This window comes from Lagenorhynchus albirostris, chromosome X (assembly GCF_949774975.1).
Source record: "Lagenorhynchus albirostris chromosome X, mLagAlb1.1, whole genome shotgun sequence".
Lineage (NCBI taxonomy): Eukaryota > Metazoa > Chordata > Mammalia > Artiodactyla > Delphinidae > Lagenorhynchus > Lagenorhynchus albirostris.
Genome location: NC_083116.1, coordinates 24,152,332 through 24,171,923, shown reverse-complemented (window position 1 = coordinate 24,171,923; position 19,592 = coordinate 24,152,332). Strand labels below are relative to the sequence as shown.

General features: G+C 38.3%; 1 long non-coding RNA gene across 9 annotated transcripts in view; it reads left to right on the top strand.

Moving 5' to 3' along the window:
- LOC132512862 (uncharacterized) overlaps positions 1 to 19,592 on the top strand; it is a 63,053-nt gene that overhangs the window by 42,507 nt on the left and 954 nt on the right. For 7 of the 9 annotated variants that reach the window (XR_009538367.1, XR_009538370.1, XR_009538372.1 and 4 more), the window contains one exon: positions 358 to 552. This is a non-coding gene — a long non-coding RNA (uncharacterized LOC132512862). Of the gene's footprint in view, positions 1 to 357; positions 553 to 884; positions 895 to 1,831; positions 2,047 to 19,592 lie in introns of those variants that run through there. The other 2 variants (XR_009538368.1, XR_009538369.1) reach the window with 2 other exon arrangements.

The window sequence follows — 19,592 nt, the reverse complement described above, 5'->3', positions numbered from 1 at the left end:
ATAGCCTTTGCTTGTATTTAGTGTCTGCTGTACGTGGCAAACACATCCTAGGATAACACCCAATAAGTCATGCCCTTATGTAATCCCTGCCCCTTGTGTGTGGACAGAATCTGTCACTTGCTTCTAATCAATAGAATATGGAAAAGGCAAAAGGATTTTTCAGGTATAATTAGGACCCCCTAATGAGTTGACTTTAGTTTAATCAAAAGAGAGATTATCCTGGGTAGACCTAATGTGGACAGGAGAGCCCTTTAAAACACTGTTAAGGCCATCTCTGAAATTAGAGATTTGAAGTAGCAGAGTCTCTCTCTCTCTCTCTCTCTCTCTCTCTCTCTCTCTCTGTGGCTGACTTTGAAGAACCAACCTGCCATGAATTTTATAGTTGGAAAGAAATTAACTCCAACAACAACATAAGGGAGTTGGAAGTGGATTTTTTCCCCAGTCTAGCCTCCAGATGAGAACAAGCCCAGCCAACAACCTGAGTGCACCCTTGTGAGACTCTGAGCAGAGAAATCGTGGAAGTCATGCCCAGACGTCTGACTTACAGAAATTGTGAGCTAATAAATTGGTGTCGTTTTCAGCCACTCAGGTTGTGATGATTTGTTACAGGGCCATAGAAAACCAGTACATGCTGTGTGTGTACAGATCATACTTCTCATCCTAGAGGATAAACACTTTGAGGGAAGAAAGCACATCTTTTGCTTTCCCTCTCTCTCAGTGCCAAGTGCCCAGCCAAGTACACAGCACAGGCATACTTGCAGGCTGAAATAAATCGTTTCTACTTGTGAGCACTAGGTATTATACTGTACTTTCTGCTGAAACTGTTTTCTACTGAGGAAGTGAAACGCAATATACTGACTTCTGTTTTGTCACATATTTTTCAGCAGAGTGGCAAAAATTAGACACACATGAAAAACAGTGGGAGCTGTGTACCTACTTATCAATGCATGAAGCTGAAAAATGACCACATTCCTTTTAAAGATGGCAATAATGTAAGATGAAAAAAAATAATTCAGCAATCCAATTACAATGAACTGACTAACAAACTGGCTATGGTGGCCACACATGGCTGGTATAAATCAGAATTATTTTCCTCTTTCTTAATTTGCTTCTCAGTCGGGCTACAGCTTTGCTTTTAAAGTAACGGAGGTATCTATTTCCTATCTGACCCTTGGAGAGTTTTTAAGAGATTTAGTTTTATCTTAAAACTAAACACCCCGAGCCCATGCTAATTTCCCTACAAAAAATGCAGTTCTCTTAATAGCTAAGTTTCTATTCAAAACCTTAACACTCTCCTTGCCAATCAAAGATCAGTTTCTTAAACTCAGCAACATGTAGGAGAAGCCAAAGTAAAGGTCTTATAGGAAAGAACCCAAGGCCCGGAAAACGATTTCTTCATTCAGTCTAGTTTTTTTTCTTTTGTTCTCACTCTCTTTTTCTCTCCAACTAAAATATTGTTTATTCATTACTATAAAGGGAAACAATAAGTGTGGGAAATAGTATGGAGAATCAAATCCTTCATACAGTTTTTATTATAGAAATCTAGCTATATATTCTTATTTCAGTTGCAAGAAATATCAAAACTCAAGCAGCTTAATATTATGGGACAAGATGAAAGGACATAAAGTGTTATCAGTGACTTCTTGTTAATGTTGAGGTAGCACCTACCAGGGAATTCTAAAGTCTGTTATTTAAGTTAAGCAAGGCCTTTATCCCCTTGTTAAAATGCAAACAGCACTGGGAGACCATCTCTCAGAGCCTTAAGTCACTTTAGGGTTCCAAATGACAGTTTATCAGCTTCTTTTCTGAAAGTAGGCTTTATGTTTTCCAGGGAGTAGACACAAAGGAAGAGGGTAAACTTAAATCCCCTGGTTGCCTGAGGCAATAGGAGACATCCACCACTGAGACTTGAAAAAGTACCCAAGAAAGCGAGATCCGCATTCCAAACTGCCTGAAGAATTTTTCTGTATTCAAGCCTGAATGGGATGTAGTGTCAGCTGTCTGGGTGGCTGCCTACTGCTATGAGTTGTAAGATTTCAGTTTCAGGTGCATACTTGTTTTTTCCATTTTAATTAGTCATTAAAATGAATTAAGACAATCTCATCATTCCTAATGCAATGGAAAAGGACAAAAAATTACTGCGTGGCATATATAGAACAGTTGAAGAAGTTGACTGAAAATTTTATGGCAGAAAGGAATATATTTCCACAAATTCCTCTTGTATACTATCTCCCCCACTGCATGGCCTTCATCACTTTTAGAAAATGCTCAATGATATATATCCTTTAGGGAATTAAATAAAAGTACTTGGAAGATCAGTGATAAGCTAGAAAGCAGGCCTGCTACTCCAGTCCATTCTTCTGAAACGATTTCCCTAAACATCCTATAATTTAGCCATACCAGATGGTCCCTCAGACATACCATAGATTGCATGCCTTTATGCTTTTACTTATTATAATATACCCAAGTTAGATTCACTTTTCTATCTTTTCTAACAGCCAAGTTCCTAGTCATTTTCTAAAGTCCAAATAAATGTCACCTTTCTATAGTATATTCCCAGATATAAAACATGAGATACAGTCAGAGACTTCCTTCTCTGTGATTCTAAATCACTTCATATATACCTCTATTACTGTTCATTTTACATTATATTGTAGGGGGTTTTGTTTGTTTGTTTTTACGTTAGTTGTACCTCAACTTCCACACTGTGAACGCCTTGAGGCTAAAAATTATGTCCCATCAGTCTTTACACACAGCAGTCTTCCTCCAAACCCATCACAGTGTCTACAACAGAACATGGCCATAGTGTGTGCTCAATTTATGTTGGCCGGATTGGATTAGAAAATTGATATTAGAGGTCCAGAGAAGAAAAGTAACCAAAATAGCTCTTTCTTGCCAAACAGGTACTTGTTTCTCACAAATGGAATCCCCCAGATCTAAAGAACCAGAAACATTCTTTTTGGTTGGAATATTACTTCAATTTAAAGGCTCTAGAGCAGTAATTTCAGAGGAGGCCTCTATACCCTTTTTTAGCTACCAGAGAATCAACTGCCCATGAAAAGAGGCTATCTTTGTTTATACTCCAAATTCTTTCAATACAGGCGATAAGTGATTCACATCTCATCCAAATCAATTAATAATTTTATGTACTTCGTAATGTAACAGGTTTAATGAAGGAAATAGGAGAAATATAAGACATATTCTTATATTAAAAACTCCTGCAATATAGTGGGGGAGATCATTTTAATGCACAAAAAAGAATTAGATAAAATGTGACTATACAAACATGCAAAATTCTGCATTCTGACTATATAAAAGATGTACGCATTCAAAAAATGGGAAAGTCAAGTTAGAGTCATGCAGCTTAGAATATTTCATGGGCCTGAAAGAATTTAATAATGCAAAGAGAGTTGAAATAAAGGCTGCCTAAGACTTAAAAACATCTCAAAGAATTCTAGACCACGCAAGGAAATTAAGAGACGATTCTTCCTAAACTCCGTATTTTATATAAGAAATAAACCCAGATAGAGAAAATGACTTACCCAAGGTCCCAAAGTGGATGTGTGCAATGCTGGGAGAGAATCTTCATTGCTCCTATCACCTCAAGTAGTCTCCTACAAACTCACTTAAATTACATACAGGCTATTTGTTTTCTATTTATGTGGGGGAAGATGTGCTCAGATGCAAACTTTTTTTTCTTTAACATCTTTATTGGAGTATAATTGCTTTGCCATGGTGTGTTAGTTTCTGCTTCATAACAAAGTGAATCAGCTATACATATACATATGTTCCCATATCTCTTCCCTCTTGCGTCTCCCTCCCTCCCACCCTCCCTATCCCACCCCTCTAGGTGGTCACAAAGCACCGAGCTGATCTCCCTGTGCTATGCGGCTGCTTCCCACTAGCTATCTATTTTACATTTGGTAGTGTATATATGTCCATGCCACTCTCTCACTTTGTCGCAGCTTACCCTCCCGCCTCCTCGTATCCTCAAGTCCATTCTCTAGTAGGTCTCAGATGCATACTTTTTTGCTAGGAAAAACGCCCTGTTAAAACATTGTCTAGATCAATTTCTAAAAGAGAACCTGGAAATGTTGACAATATAACCATAAAAACTTGAGTAAATCTATTGCATTTAAACAACAACAGAAAATGACTTCTGGGGAGGGAGAGGCATAAAACCAGAATAACATTTCTATTATAGACTTTGTGTTATAGAGATGAGTTACGTCATCACATACATAGGAAACAAGAGTTCCCCAGAAATATAATTGAGCTTGTATTATAAGTGAATTATACTTTTTTCTTTTTTCAAAATTAGCCAATGGTTAACAAAAATGGCACTTCCCAGCAGAGACTATTGGCCCTCTGATAGAAGGTGTCTTCTGTTTTTACATGCTAATCCCTGACACACAGAAACAATTTTAATTTATGTTCTGGCAGCATCTGAGCTGCAAGAAACTGAGGCTACCGACATCTGGCTTGATAAACCACATAGCTGTAAGCAAGCTTATAAATTAAATTATTTAAGTATCCCCATTTAATTTCCAGCATCTCTAAGCACAGGATGACAGACTGAAATGTGTCAAACTCAAAGAAACCAGCCTAAACTCATCTCAAACATGACACTTAAAGTAATTCAATAACATTCCACATTTCACAAACAGACATGAAAACACATTTCACCCCATCAGTATAATTTGTAGTGCCCAAGCAGAATCATGCCATGATATCCCACAAGAAGCATAATTTAGAATGGACATAAATTTTACTTAAAGATTCAATTATTGCCTTAAATATATGACTGTGTGGAAAAATCTCAGTATGTTTGGTACAATCCCCTCAGTCTAATATATTAGAGCAAATGAGGCAAGTCATCAGGAGATTTTTGTTCTCCCATTTGGGGACAGCATAGTTATCATTATCATTGGCATTTATTCATTAATTCATCCAACATATATTTGTAAATACCTACTAGATGCTAGGTACATAGCTAGGTGCTGGGGATCTGGCAGTGAATAAAGTCTAGATAGTTTCCACCGTCATGGAGATTATTATCTCACCCTCACTAGATAAAACGTACTGATTGTCAACAGGAACTCTCATGCATTGCTGGCAGGAACGCAAAAATGGTGCAGCCACTTAGGAAGACATTTTGGTGCTTTCTTAAAAAATTAAACATAGTTTTACCAGACGATCCAGCAATCATACTCCTTGGTATTTATCCAAAGGAAATGGAAACTTATGTTCACACAAAAACCTGCACAGAGATGAGTATAGCAGCTTTATTCATAATTGCCAAACGGAAGCAACCAAAAGATGTCCTTCAGTCCTTCAGTGATGGATAAATAAACTATGGTACATTCAGACAATGGAATATTATTCAAGGCCAAAAAGAAATGAGCTATCAAGCCATGAAAAAACTATGGAGAAACCTTAAGTACATATTACTAAGTCAAAGAAGCCAATCTGAAGAGTATTTCAACTATAGGACATTCTGGAAAAGGCAAAACTATGGAGAAAGTAAAAAGATCAGTGGTGCCAGGGCCTGGGGAAGGGAGGGGAGGGATGAATATGGGCGATGGGTGCACAGAGGATTTTTAGGGCAGTGGAACTATTCTGTGTGATACTATTATGGTGGATTCATGTCACTTTACATTTGTCCAAACCCACAGAACATACAATACCCAGAATGATGCTGATGTAAACTGTGGGCTTTAAGTGATTATGGCATGTCAGTGTAGGTTCATTATTTGTAACAAATGTCCACACTATGGGGATGTTGATGCTGGGGGAGGCTGTGCATCTGGGGGGGGTGGGGGCAGGGGGCATATGGGAAATCTCTGTACCTTCCTCTCAATTTTGCTGTGAACTTTAAACTGCTCTAAAGATTTGTCTTGTACTGATTGTCCTTCTAAAGCATTGGAACTCATTAATTCAGGATCTATTTAAATCCCTTTCCCACTAGCAGCTCACAAAAGATAGATATATAATACTGACCCTGATAAAATATATACACTTGGCTACAAAAGGAATATTGCGCACGTGCAGGAAAAGATGGACTTCCAAAAATCTGGTTCCAAAAGTGACTTGCTCATTGTTGCTAGAGGTAGGAGGGAACTTGTGCCTCAGTCAATCACAAAACAAAAATACACTGAGTTCCTGCTACGGGCAAGGCAACACACTAAGCTTTGGTAGGGCACTAATGAGCAAGATGCTAAACTGTCTAAACTAGAGGTAAATCTCATGGCAGTGATATAAAAAAGAAAGGAGGGAAGTGAAAGACATTACGAACCACCAATGGGACACAGTGACTGATTATATACAGAAAGCAAAGTACAAGGAGGGGGCAAAGAAAGCCTCAAGGTTTTAAGCCTGGGTAGCTAGAAGAATAATGGAATTTCTGACAGAAAGCGAGAAGGTGAATAGGGGATCCAACCTCTATGTTTCCAACCTCGGAAACATGATGTGCTCACCTTTAGAAACGCAATGCGTTTCCCACATCAGCAGAATATCCAAGCATACATATGTGGCAGGAAGTTGGAGATTATGGGACCATAGTGCAGGAAACAGATTTTTAAAAAATAATTTATATAAGAAATGGTAGTTAGACTCATAAAGGTAGATGAAATCTCCAAGGAAGAAAAGGTAGAGGAAGAAAAATAATGGATCTTGAGTATATCCATAGTTTGAGTATAAAAAACAAAATAATCCAGGAAGAAATCTCCATTTTCTTTACTCAAGAAAGCTTCACGGGAAATGAACAACACTGATATCAGGCAAAGAGAAGACAAACAAGTTCTTCTCAGAATGGTGATATGAGTAGGCAAAAGATTAGGGGACACCACAAAACCAAGTTACTCTGATTCACTTTTCCTTCCTTCCTTCCTTCCTTCCTTCTTCTTCCCTTCCTTCCTCTCTTTCTTCCTTTCTTTCTTTCTCTTTCTTCCTTTCTTTTTATTCAGACTACTGCAAACACTTTTAAGACTATATTTCAGAATATACCTACTAGAATTATACTTTGGAGGCATCACATTAGGATCCTTTAGTTGAGGTATTCTACAATAAAAGCACTCTCTGGGCAGGTGTCTGAAATTCATCTGCCATATCCAAAGGTCCAGTCCAATATTCAGATGCCTTAACTTAGGAATTCCAAAATTTGGAATTTGAAAACAAGTCAGAAAACAAGAAAAACAAGTCAGATTTTTAAAAACCAGAGTTCTTTTCTTAACTGATTTAGTAACAAATAGAGATATAAGAGTAGCTGAAACCATATTTGTATACTGGCCATACCACTTAGTTTCTCTGTAACCTGAGCCAAATTACTTAACCTCTCTTGGCCTCTGTCTTCTAAACTTTATAACTGGAGATGATAGTAGTACCAGCTTCATAAAGTTATTGTGGGGATTAAATGAGATAACAGGTGTAAAATGAATGGAATAGTTCTTGGCGTAAAGCAATTGTTCATAATTTGTTATATCACACCCGTCAATAAGCAACACATACAAAATTCTATATGATTTTTTAAATACTAGGTCAAAAACTGAATTTTCTACTATTATGTAAAATACAAGTATGTCAGTCACATAGGATTATCTATCTTCTAGGCAGAAAACTGAGAGAACAAGATGAAAAGTTATTTATAAAGACCTACTAAGTTTATAAAATAAAAAAAACACAAACTCAAGAATGAGAAGAGAAAATATAAAATGAAGAAAGTATATTCACCCTCTTTTGCCAAATGTCAAGAATGAGAAAAAAAGATTCTCATGTGATTTGGCAAACTGGAAATTTAAGATGGGAAATCATTATTTAAGGAATAGTCTATATGCAGCCCCCTTTCCAATTCTAGTCTTATCCAAAAGTACTATCATTAAAGAAAGGATCTTAAGACAATGGAAGTAACTATCAATGCTATTTGGATATCAAATTATTCTAGGCCAATTTAATCCCTTTCCAAGATAAAATGACAAGTCACAGAGATGAAGGCAAAATGATAAAATAATCTATTTTGATTTCTATAAGAAATTTAACTTCAATTACGTGACATTCTTAAAAGCAATGAGAAGAAAGGAGGCTTACGCTAGAGTTCAGTAACCTCATTACCCTGGAAGAGTGCTAAGGAAGGCCTGTGGCAAAACAAAGAAACAAGCAGTGGAAAAGGGAAGCAGAAAAAGATGTACTAAGAAAAACTATGGGAAAAAAGAAAGACTAGAAGGAGGGAAAAGCAATGCCATGACAAATGTGTCCAGTTAATGTTTGTTAAGTGCTCAGAACAGTGCCTGACACACAAATGCTATATATATATATATATATATATATATATATATATATATATATATACACACATATATACACATATTTGCTAAATAAAGGATTCTATACTCGTAACGCTGACAACATGACTCCCTTACCCTTTGTATAGACATTCACATGCTTGAAAGCAGAAGCCTAGAGCAAATGATTTCTCAAGGTCCTCTGCAGCTCAGTTATTTCATAGCTCTATGTTTTCCATCATTTTAAGAGATTTCACTAGAGAAAAAAACTGATGGCATTGTTGACGCATCAGAAATCTATTTTCTACATCATCATTTTCCATTTTACCTAAAGGTATGATAGAACTACTTTTTTACTAGACAGCACTCATTTGGTAGATTTCTTAGAATTTGTGGGCTTCATCTAATACTAAACACATTAATAGCTAGTATTCTTTAAACAGCCCGTTCATTTATAAGGTACCCCTGTCAGTAAGCTCTACTGTAGATCATTTGGTACACTGAACTCTGTATTCCCATCAGTAATGAAGTAGGCATTTTTATTCAAATGTAGCAGGATGTTCAGCTCCCAGGATAATGATTAAGTGAAGATCTTTTTTATTCTGCAGACAAAGCAGATACCATACTTACAGTTCAGGCTCTCAGGGACAAAAATCTTAATGGGGGCCAAGATTTCCTCAGACTTTATGGAAATAACCTTTTTGAAAGTTTGCGTTCTGTGGTCCCTCTCTATGGCAATTCTGATTTCTTTTTCCTAGGGTCAGAGTATTCTTGACAGGCCTCCCACTCCCTTGCTATTCTTTAATAGTACTGTGATTTCCTCACTACTCTTTCTAATGAATATTTCATCTGTCTGAAGGAATAATCATTGTGTGTTTACCAAATGACAGAATGACTTACAAAAATGTACTTAACTGAAAATCAGCCTTTCTTAGAATTACCAAACAGTCTTCTTTCAGCTCCTTCCTCCACCTCCTCAAACTACTGTCAACAATAAAATGAGTAGTAACTTCATGTGCTCTCTTATGATTAAAACTATAAGCTTGATGTAAATTAGTACTCATAGGTAGCATTCACATCATACAGTATGTAGATGCAAGCTTAGATCACGGCATGCAAAGAAGTGTATCTTTCATTTTGTGTTCATACACAGGATACAAAAGAGTCAAGCATGAATCAGAGTGCTTTTGAACAAAGCAGTGTGTAAAATTAAATAAAATTAAGAAGGGCATTGAAAACTTGTATTCTTTACATTAATTTATCATTGGAGGTTTACATCATACACTATGAATTATATCTAACCCACTTAACCAGGTGAGAACTTTGCAAATAGGAAGAGAACAAATCAGTCATCTATTACACACAGTGATAGTCAACCATATCACTTAAAGTGTACCTTTCAAAATTAAAGTTCAAATGCAGTCGTACAGATGAGTCTGGGACAAAATAGGTAGCTGATGTGTTCTCGGAAAACAGCCACTTAAAATCATATAAGTTGAATAGTTTCATCTGACATATGTCAGACATCTAGCGAAAGTAGAACAATATTTGAAGGTCACCAATTCAATGCCTATCCTATAGAAAAGACCCTGACTACTTCGGGTAGTGCACCACACGGCAAGGGATTACATTGCCCCTTTATACTTATTTCAGAATTTTTGTCATTGATTTTTCAATTTTTTTTACCTTTTTAAAAAATAATATATAATGATTCTCAATATACCTTGTAAGTATGTTAGGCTGAAGAAATAGTGATTTCAAATTTATAATGGTGAGATGGAGGGCTGGACTTTGCCTCACCCAAAAGACACTTTGCCACATTCGGCTGTCAGGTTAGCAATATTATGGGGCTGAAATAACACTCCTAAGGAAGATCATCTACTCAGAGAGATTTTCCAGAAACCCTAAGAGCCATTTCTATTAACTCTGATTCCATATCCTAAACATCCAATGTTGGACTTTCTGTTGGGAAATAATGGATGCATTTCAGATTCTGGCTTATCTAGAAACACTTAGGAAAAGCCCAAGGCTTTGTTTTCAGTTTTGTGATTGTGTGTGTGTGTGTGTGTGTGTGTGTGTGGTGTGTGTGTGTTTCCTGGAGTAGAGGAATAAGTACCAACTAAGCAATACTTCCATTTTCCTTAAAAGATTAGAGCTAGGGCTTCCCTGGTGGCGCAGTGGTTGACAGTCTGCCTGCCAATGCAGGGGACACAGGTTCGAGCCCTGGTCTGGGAGGATCCCACATGCTGCGGAGCAACTAGCCCCGTGAGCCACAATTACTGAGCCTGCGCGTCTGGAGCCTGTGCTCCGCAACAAGAGAGGCCGCGATAGTGAGAGGTCGGCGCACCACGATGAAGAGTGGCCCCCACTTGCCGCAACTAGAGAAAGCCCTTGCACAGAAACGAAGGACCAACACGGCCATAAATAAACAAATAAATAAAATAAAATAAAAAAGATTAGAGGGCTCCCCTGGTGGCGCAGTGGTTGAGAGTCCGCCTGCCGATGCAGGGGACGCGGGTTCGTGCCCCGGTCCGGGAAGATCCCACATGCCGCGGAGCGGCTGGGCCCGTGAGCCATGGCCGCTGAGCCTGCGCGTCCGGAGCCTGTGCTCCGCAACGGGAGAGGCCACAACAGTGAGAGGCCCGCGTACCGCAAAAAAAAAAAAAAAAAAAAAAAAAAAAAAAAAAAAGATTAGAGCTAAATGCTATAAGAAAATGAATTGAATCTACAAGTTAAGTATTTCTGCTCCCAAATTAAGATAATTCTACAGTTTCATGGAATTATAAGCTGACAAGTGAATTGGGAATCTATATATATCTATATATCTCTATCTACCTGTCGCTATCTGTCTACCTATCTATCTATCTCTGTAAGGATATACTCTATGCCAGAAAAGATCGACTTACCTGTACAACTGCCCCCTTGCAACAAAATCAAGTCTATCGGTTTAATTCTTCTTGCTTAGTATCCACTTCTTCTGCTTCTCCAAAGTCTAATAGGCTGTTTTATTCCTCATCTCACCATTGCACATAGGTACTTCATCCTATTGTAAGATCTTTTCTTTGCCTACTCTCAACCTTACAGAGATAGCTTGTAGCTTTGGTGAAAAATCTGAACATTACTGAAATAGGCCACACACAAAAAAAGAAAAGTAGAAAAAAGGGCAACCTAAATGATACTCTCTTACTCTCCCCTACTTAACAGCATGGATATTCTGCCATACTTTGATTTTTCTTTTAGGTGAAGCGGCAATATAGAGAAAGCTAGGTCACAGGAGGGTTCAAGGGGAATTTAAAAATGAACATGTTTGGATTCACCGATCTATACTATAAAAAGGATGAGTGTCAGCTACGAGCAAATTTAGCACTGAGAAATCCTTATAGGACTGACTGCAAATATACAGGAAGTCACTAGATGAAAGCTCAATCTAACTACAGGACCTATACCTTGACTATTCTGCTTTTACATAAAGAAAAGATGATGACCAAACTGAAATGAGATTAACTTATTTTAAATTCAAAAAACCTAAAAAACCCTAAAGCTTTAATTATTTTTTTGAGGTTCCCTCATTTAGATGCCCCATAGGCTCCTTAAACAAACAGGTATAAAATGGAACTCCTTAACCTACCTCCCCTAGACCTCTACTTTCACTTCTATCACCAAGGCAGGTAAATGGGATTGGGGTGGGGTGCGGTAGGGTTGGGAAAAACTGGTACAAAAGTACAGGGTCAAGATATCTAAAAGAGGGCCCTTTAAATCCTATTTAAAGATTTTTAGCTGAGGTTCCCTTGCTAGGGTCATGAAAAAGAATTTTTCAACTCAGCCTAAACTTGATCTCAGTAACACTGAATGGTATCACCATCCACTCAGTCTCCCAAGCCAGAAAGCTTTCCCCTACTCCCCATATCTACTGAGTGACCCATGCCTGTCAGTTCTACAGTTAGCATATCTCAAATGTCGAGATTCCCAAATTGTAGTCCCTGAACCAGTGGCATCAGCATCCCCTGAGAACTTGTTAGAAATGCAAATTCTTGGGCCCCACCCCAGACTAACTGAAACAGAAACTCAAGAGTAGGCAGGGTCTAGAGATTTGCAACTTAACAAGCCCTCCAACAAACCCTCAAGTTTGAGAACCACTGTTCAAACCTATCCCTTTATCACTGTTCCCACTGCTAACGGCCACCTGGCCCTCGTCATCTGTCATCTGGCCTATAATAATAGTTTCCTAACTGGTTTCCTGGCCATCAGAAGTTCTGCCCCCTCCAATCCATTCTCCATACTATCACCAGGGTGAACCCTCTATATCACGAATATGATTATTAAAGTCCTTTCCTAGTTCCTCTATGACTATAGAAGTGGCTTTTAAGCTGTGTTCCTAGGTAAACCTGTTTCAAGGGTTGCCTGACAGACAAGACGAAAGCTCAGTGGGCAGTACACCAAACTTCAAAGTTCATAGTAGTGTTAAAAAACACTGGTCTCCTGGACCAGCATCAAAAAATCTAGAAACAATAAATGCTGGAGAGGGTGTGGAGAAAAGGGAACCCTCTTGCACTGCTGGTGGGAATGTGAATTGGTACAGCCACGATGGAGAACAGTATGGAGGTTCCTTAAAAAACTACAAATAGAACTACCATATGACCCGGCAATCCCACTACTGGGCATATACCCTGAGAAAACCATAATTCAAAAAGAGTCATGTACCAAAATGTTCACTGCAGCTCTATTTACAATAGCCCAGAGATGGAAACAACCTAAGTGTCCATCATCGGATGAATGGATAAAGAAGATGTGGCACATATATACAATGGAATATTACTCAGCCATAAAAAGAGACGAAATTGAGCTATTTGTAATGAGGTGGATAGACCTAGAGTCTGTCCTACAGAGTGAAGTAAGTCAGAAAGAGAAAGACAAATACCGTATGCTAACACATATATATGGAATTTAAGAAAAAAAAATGTCATGAAGAACCTAGGGGTAAGACAGGAATAAAGACACAGACCTACTAGTGAATGTACTTGAGGATATGGGGAGGGGTAAGGGTAAGCTGTGACAAAGCGAGAGAGAGGCATGGACTTATATACACTAACAAACGTAAGGTAGATGGCTAGTGGGAAGCAGCCGCATAGCACAGGGAGATCAGCTCGGTGCTTTGTGACCACATGCAGGGGTGGGATAGGGAGGGTGGGAGGGAGGGAGACGCAAGAGGGAAGAGATATGGGAACATATGTATATGTATAACTGATTCACTTTGTTATGAAGCAGAAACTAACACACCATTGTAAAGCAATTATACTCCAATAAAGATGTCAAAAAAAAAAAACCAAACAAAAAACACTGGCCTCCTGGAAAAAGGAGATGTTCTTAGGTCAGAGAAGTCCCTCTTCATCTGTCCCCAGCCTACCTCTCCAGCCTCATCTTCTCTCATGTCTACCTTCTACATCACCCTTTAGCTGAACAGGATGATTGCAGTTCCTCTAAGAGACCAGGCTATTTGGTGTTTTTGTGCCACTGCTTCTTTTGCATAGAACATCTGCCTATCTCCACCATTTGTTCATCAGATAATACCAAATTGCTAGTCCCTACCCCCCACCAGTGCATACCTACAGAAACAGCTCCAGTACTAGCATTACCTTCTCCATGAAAACTTTTCAGATGCCTGCTTCTCATCCTTTTACTAGATGGACTTGATTAACCCCCCTCTGTGCCCTCACAGTGGTGATAATAGTAGTGGGAGTGACAATTAATATTTATTGAGGATGTACTATGCTGTATGTGCAAAGTGCTTTATGTGTCACGTGCAGGCTATTTTAAACTTCACAAGTCTATGAGGTGTGAGGTATAATTATATCCCATTTTAGAGGTGAGAAGACTAAAGTTAGAAAGACTCTGCTTATTCTACTTGCCCAAGTTGTACAGCCAATATGTGGCAGAATTGAATCATCTCACCTATTTAAACTCCAAAGCATTTGCACTTAACCTCTACAGCACAGGGACCAGGATCATAACACACAAGTCAGGTAAGCAAGGAATAAGACAGTAGGGGGGTGGCAGACACTATGGAATTGAACAGGGCACACTCAAGCTATAAGCATTTTAAAAAGGAAGGGGAGCAGAGAGGAAGGAGTGAGGAAGAGGAGAGTCCTGGGATGCAAACAAAATATATCTGAGGAATGATCCTGAGCAGTAGGCCACTAGCTTGAGACTCCTGTTTCATACTATATTCAATTCCCAACTTTATGCTTGTCGTAAAGCCCCTGCCAGGATAATTTATTAGATAGTAGTGCCTGCATCTTTCTCACTGCTGTAGGTACCCCATGAAAGCAAGATAATTTTCCACTTTTCACCTGTCCACAAACCTTGCATCCTAGACCTCAAGGCAGAGGGAGGAAGGGCAAGGGGAGGGGAGGAAAGGGCATAAGTGGTCTACAGAAGAAGAGGGAAAGAGGGCTACATTCTCCTTGAGACTCGGGGTGGGAGCAAAGGAGAACTGCCAGGTATTTCAGGGATCTCATAGTGGTCATACTTCTAATAGAGGGGCCTGATATGGATATCCAGGAAAAATAATCACTAGACAAATATCTCTGTGTACCAAGATCAGCACAAACCATACCTTTCAGCCACAGCAATTGCTAACAACTAGAGACTTCTCCCCAGATTTTCTGTATTGGGCAGACCTCAATATACTTGTTCTCTATTACCATTGTAATAAACTACCACAGACTTGGTGGCATAAAACAACACAGATTTATCTTACAGTTCTCTAAGTCAGAAGTCATAAATGGGTCTTGATGGGCTAAAATCAAGGTGTCAGCAGCACTACATTCCTTTCTAGAGTCTCTAGGAGATAATCCTTTTCCTTACTATCTCCAGATTCTAGAGGCTACCCCCCATTCCTTGGTTCATGGCCACTGTCTTCAAAGCCAGCGATATCAGGCCGAGTTAACCAGGATAATCTCCTTATTTTAAGGTCAGCTGAATAGCAACCTTAAATCCATCTGCAATCTTAATTCCCCTTTGCCATGTGATGCAACATATTCACAGGTTCCAGGGATTAGAGCATGGACACGTTTGGGGGCCATTCTGCCTACCATGACCAGTGATTCCTATAGATTTTTTGAGTGGGGGGTTATCGAGACTATACATCTCACTGCGCTACTGGTTAGGTTCTGATGTGTGAAGTTTTTTTAATTTAGAAAAAAGAATATGAATGCCATGAGCAAATAAATTCATATGCATTCCACACCTACAACACTTGATTATTTTACTTCTTTCTATATAGGTCAGTCCTCACCTCTCTATCAATAGCTTGTGATTGGGGACCGTGTCCCTCACTGATTTTTGTTTCCCCAGCAACTAGCACCATGCCTGGCACATTGCAGAAACTTACTGTTATCACAGTAATAAATAAATGAAAAATGCTTCCTCTGGCGAAAAAAAACATAGAGTTGTATTTGTTACTTATTTCAGAGCTGTACGTATCTCGAAAGCTGAATCTACTGCTAAAAAGGGAGAAGGAAGCTGAACATACACGATTTAAAAAAATCTATTTAAAATAGACGTCAGAGGTATTTTTTAATTATTTCTAAAATGGATCATTCATCAGTGGAATAAGAGGCAAAAGAAAGGGAACTGTTCCCCTAAACCATATGAATTCTCATTTATATTTCATTTCAACCAATAAGGGGAAAGTCACTTCTAAAATATTATGATTCATGAACTTCATTTACCGCTCCTTCTCTTGGTTTGATCAGAATAGACATCTTTATATAGTACTAGAATTGTTGACATTTTATTGCATTACCACATCTCATTATTATGTATTAAACGCTATTATTTATGGCTACTACTTAATCTGATGTGAGACAGAAAAATTATTGAAGGCTTGGCATCTCAGGAATAGGCATTTTATAGGGATGAAGGACTGACTAGGAAGAGTCAACGGTCCTTCAGCTGCCCCTCAGATCATTAACTCCAAGTGGTTATTTGCTCCCAGGCACTGTCCTGTGCCCAGGGTGTTATTGCTGTGATATGTAGATGAAGGAGAATATATTTTAAGTGCTTTAATATGAATTCAATGCTATGAAGGGTGCCAGATTGAAAGCATTGGAGTCTGAAGTCATCGGGTTATGCACTTGGCTGGTTCCAAGTTTCAGAGAGATACTTGACCTTGAATGACCACCTTGCAAGAGGGAGAAAACATACAGTTTTGCTGAACTTCAACAGACTGACAGAGGAGCGGCACAACAGCACCCCAAAGTTGAGCATTTTTATCAAGGAGGAAAATGAGACTACTAACTAAACTTCTACTTGAATCTATTTAGTATAATGCCACTACTGGTGTGCACAGTGGAGGGTAGGGGGGTGGGCAATGGTGTTAGCATACACAGTTGCTTTAAGATAAAAAGTAAATAAATGCTCTATTACCAATGCACTAAACCACTTAAACAAGCAGCAGTCAACAACTGGTGTGCGTATTCCAACTTAATGGCCAGTTTAACAACTGGTGTGTGTATTCCAACTTAATGGCCAATCTTGACTCCATTTTGCATACTTGAGAAGAGCCCTTAATTTTTTAAAAATCATGGACTGTTTTATCAGGAAGAAAGTTTTTATTATAGATGTGAGAAAACCAAGGCTCAGAGCAGATAAGTGACCTAGGAGGACCATATCGCTCTTATAAGACTGGGAGTAGATCCTATGTTTTCTGATTGATAGGCAAGGGCTTTTCTGCTATACCATGTTGTCTCTCTAAGGGAGGGAAAGTAGCTGCTCTCTGAACCTTTTAAATATTTAGTGCCAATTATTTTCGTAAGTGTGCGTTCTTTTGGCCTGCTAGGCATTTTTCCCCCATTCTTTGCAAGACCATCATTTTTCACACATTTAAACCTTTTTAGTATGAAAAAATACCTTTCAGTTAATATTACACAACTGGCAGACTCACAATTCCCAAATTAAGAAAATTATTTTCACAAATGACACAATATGCGAAAATCTCTTATTCCTTCCCAGTAAGTTTCTTTTTTAATGTCATTTTATTTTCTGATCTTACTTTTTTTTTTTCCTGTAGTGAAATGAACTTTTGGCAATGGTATCCCCTTAAAGGCAGTACCTCTAGAAGAATGGCAAATAGAACTAAGCGCAGAGTTAAAACTGGCAAATCCATTTAAAATTTCCCTAACAGACTAATCTCAATTAACTGGAGCCCAATTAAAAAACAAAAACAAAAACAAAAAAACCCTTAATGTATTTGTAGTGTATTTTTTGAAGGGCAATGCAAATTCCAAGATTTTAAAGATTTCATTTTTTATGTAATTTCATTGTTTAATGTTCTTTAAAGGAAGTATCAAGTGATTCCAAAAACTTAACACAAATTCAGGTCATTCTTTTGATGGGTGAGAATTCATATTTGAATAACGATACGTAGCAGTGCCAGATACAGGTATTAAAGAAAAAAAGTCAATGCTTCCTATTCCCTACTTACTAAGAACTTAACAATGATGAATATTTCTAATAAGAATGAAGCCCAATGAGGGAAGTCTTTTAAGTAACTGAAGATTTTGATTAATCTGAAAATCTCCCCCATCTTGCCACATTTTCTCACATATTTCACCTAACATAGGACTGAACATAGAAGCAGTCACTGTCTCAATATTCCAGGTGAATTCTATCTACATTGGCATATTTACCAAAGGAAAAGACACAATGACTTGCAACCAGTATGGTTCAACAGATGGATAGATGAAAGGAAGTAAAAATGGAAGGGTAAATAAATTAATGTAATACCATGACAATACAGATATTTTACTTCAGACTTTCCTAAAAAATTAAAACATTCTTTTCAGGAGGCAAATATTTGTTTTGTCAGTAAAATTATCTGCATGGAAATACTTTTGCCATTGTTATGGAGAAATTCCATGTTTATTTGCAGTCAATGTTAACTACTAAATGGTTTAGCAAACATCCTCGTTGGCCACTGCTGTTCCCTTGTACTCTGCAGATATTCCCATTAGTTAAAGAGTCTCCTGGTTTTAGTAGCTGTGTGTGGAAAAGGTCACAGAATCATTCAAATACAGAGGGCAGCCTGCATATTTGGTTTTGCAAAGACTCAAGCAATTATGGAGTACAGATACAAGCTTATCTATACAATGGCCGGATGGGTTTTTTAAAGTTTAAAACAATGTATTTCATTCACGTGGCACGCAATAAATATAACTGATTATAAAGGTGGAACATTCTGTTCTTTTCACATTATATATCAATGTGTTCAATTTCCAAAGTAAATTTCAGTGTAGAATGCACATACCTTGATAGATCCAGAAGTTATGGGAATCAAAAAGGAGACAGCTGAATAAAGGTCACCCTTGTAATTCCTGTAAACAAATTAGGCCAAATTATCCTTCAAACATATGTACAAGCAGGTCCAAAGCAGTCCTTATATGAGGGAAAGGAAGAGACACGTGGGGTGGGGGTGGGAGTGGGCATGGGAGTTGTGAATATTAGGCTTCATTTTGCAATTCACAAAGGATAAAGGGGTCAGTTTCTTAAAAGATCTGCTTGAAACTCCAAACAATTATGTTAACTATGCTGCTAATAAAGAATTTCTTCATTACGAATGAGTAGACCTGGAGGGCTATGGAATTCTCACGTACAAAGACTCTTCCAACTTAATACTATTCAATTTTTGCTCAATATACCGCTCATTTTGAGATGAAATGCCCACAATTTCAAGAAATTTTCACCAATGTAAACAATTTATAATAATTGTAATTTCTTATATTAAAATAGTCCTTTACAATTTACAGAAAACCTTCATATATACATTTCATTTAATTCTCAGGAAAGTGAGGCCCAGAGGGATTAAATGGCTTGCATAAAGTCACATAATGTGGTTAGTGGCAGAGCCAGGACTAGGATCCATGTCTCCTCACTTTGGTTTCCCAAGTCCCACATGACTTCCTTTATTCAAGTTATAAAATGGAGCATATGTCTCCATGTGCCACACTTGGTACTGGGCAATAGGGCAGGAAGTGTACCCTATAATGATCCCCATTAATTTATTCCACCTGACAGATATACTTCTCCCTCTGATTTATATAGGGCCCAATATGAAGTCACATAGATGTTTAACATATGAACTTTAAAAAACCCTTCAGCAGTAATATAAATTGGTACAGTATTTTTGGAGGGGAACTTGTCAATAGGTACCCAAAGCCTTAAAAATATGCGCTCCCGGGCTTCCCTGGTGGAGCCGTGGTTGAGTCTGCCTGCCGATGCAGGGGACACGGGTTCGTGCCCCGGTGCGGGAGGATCCCA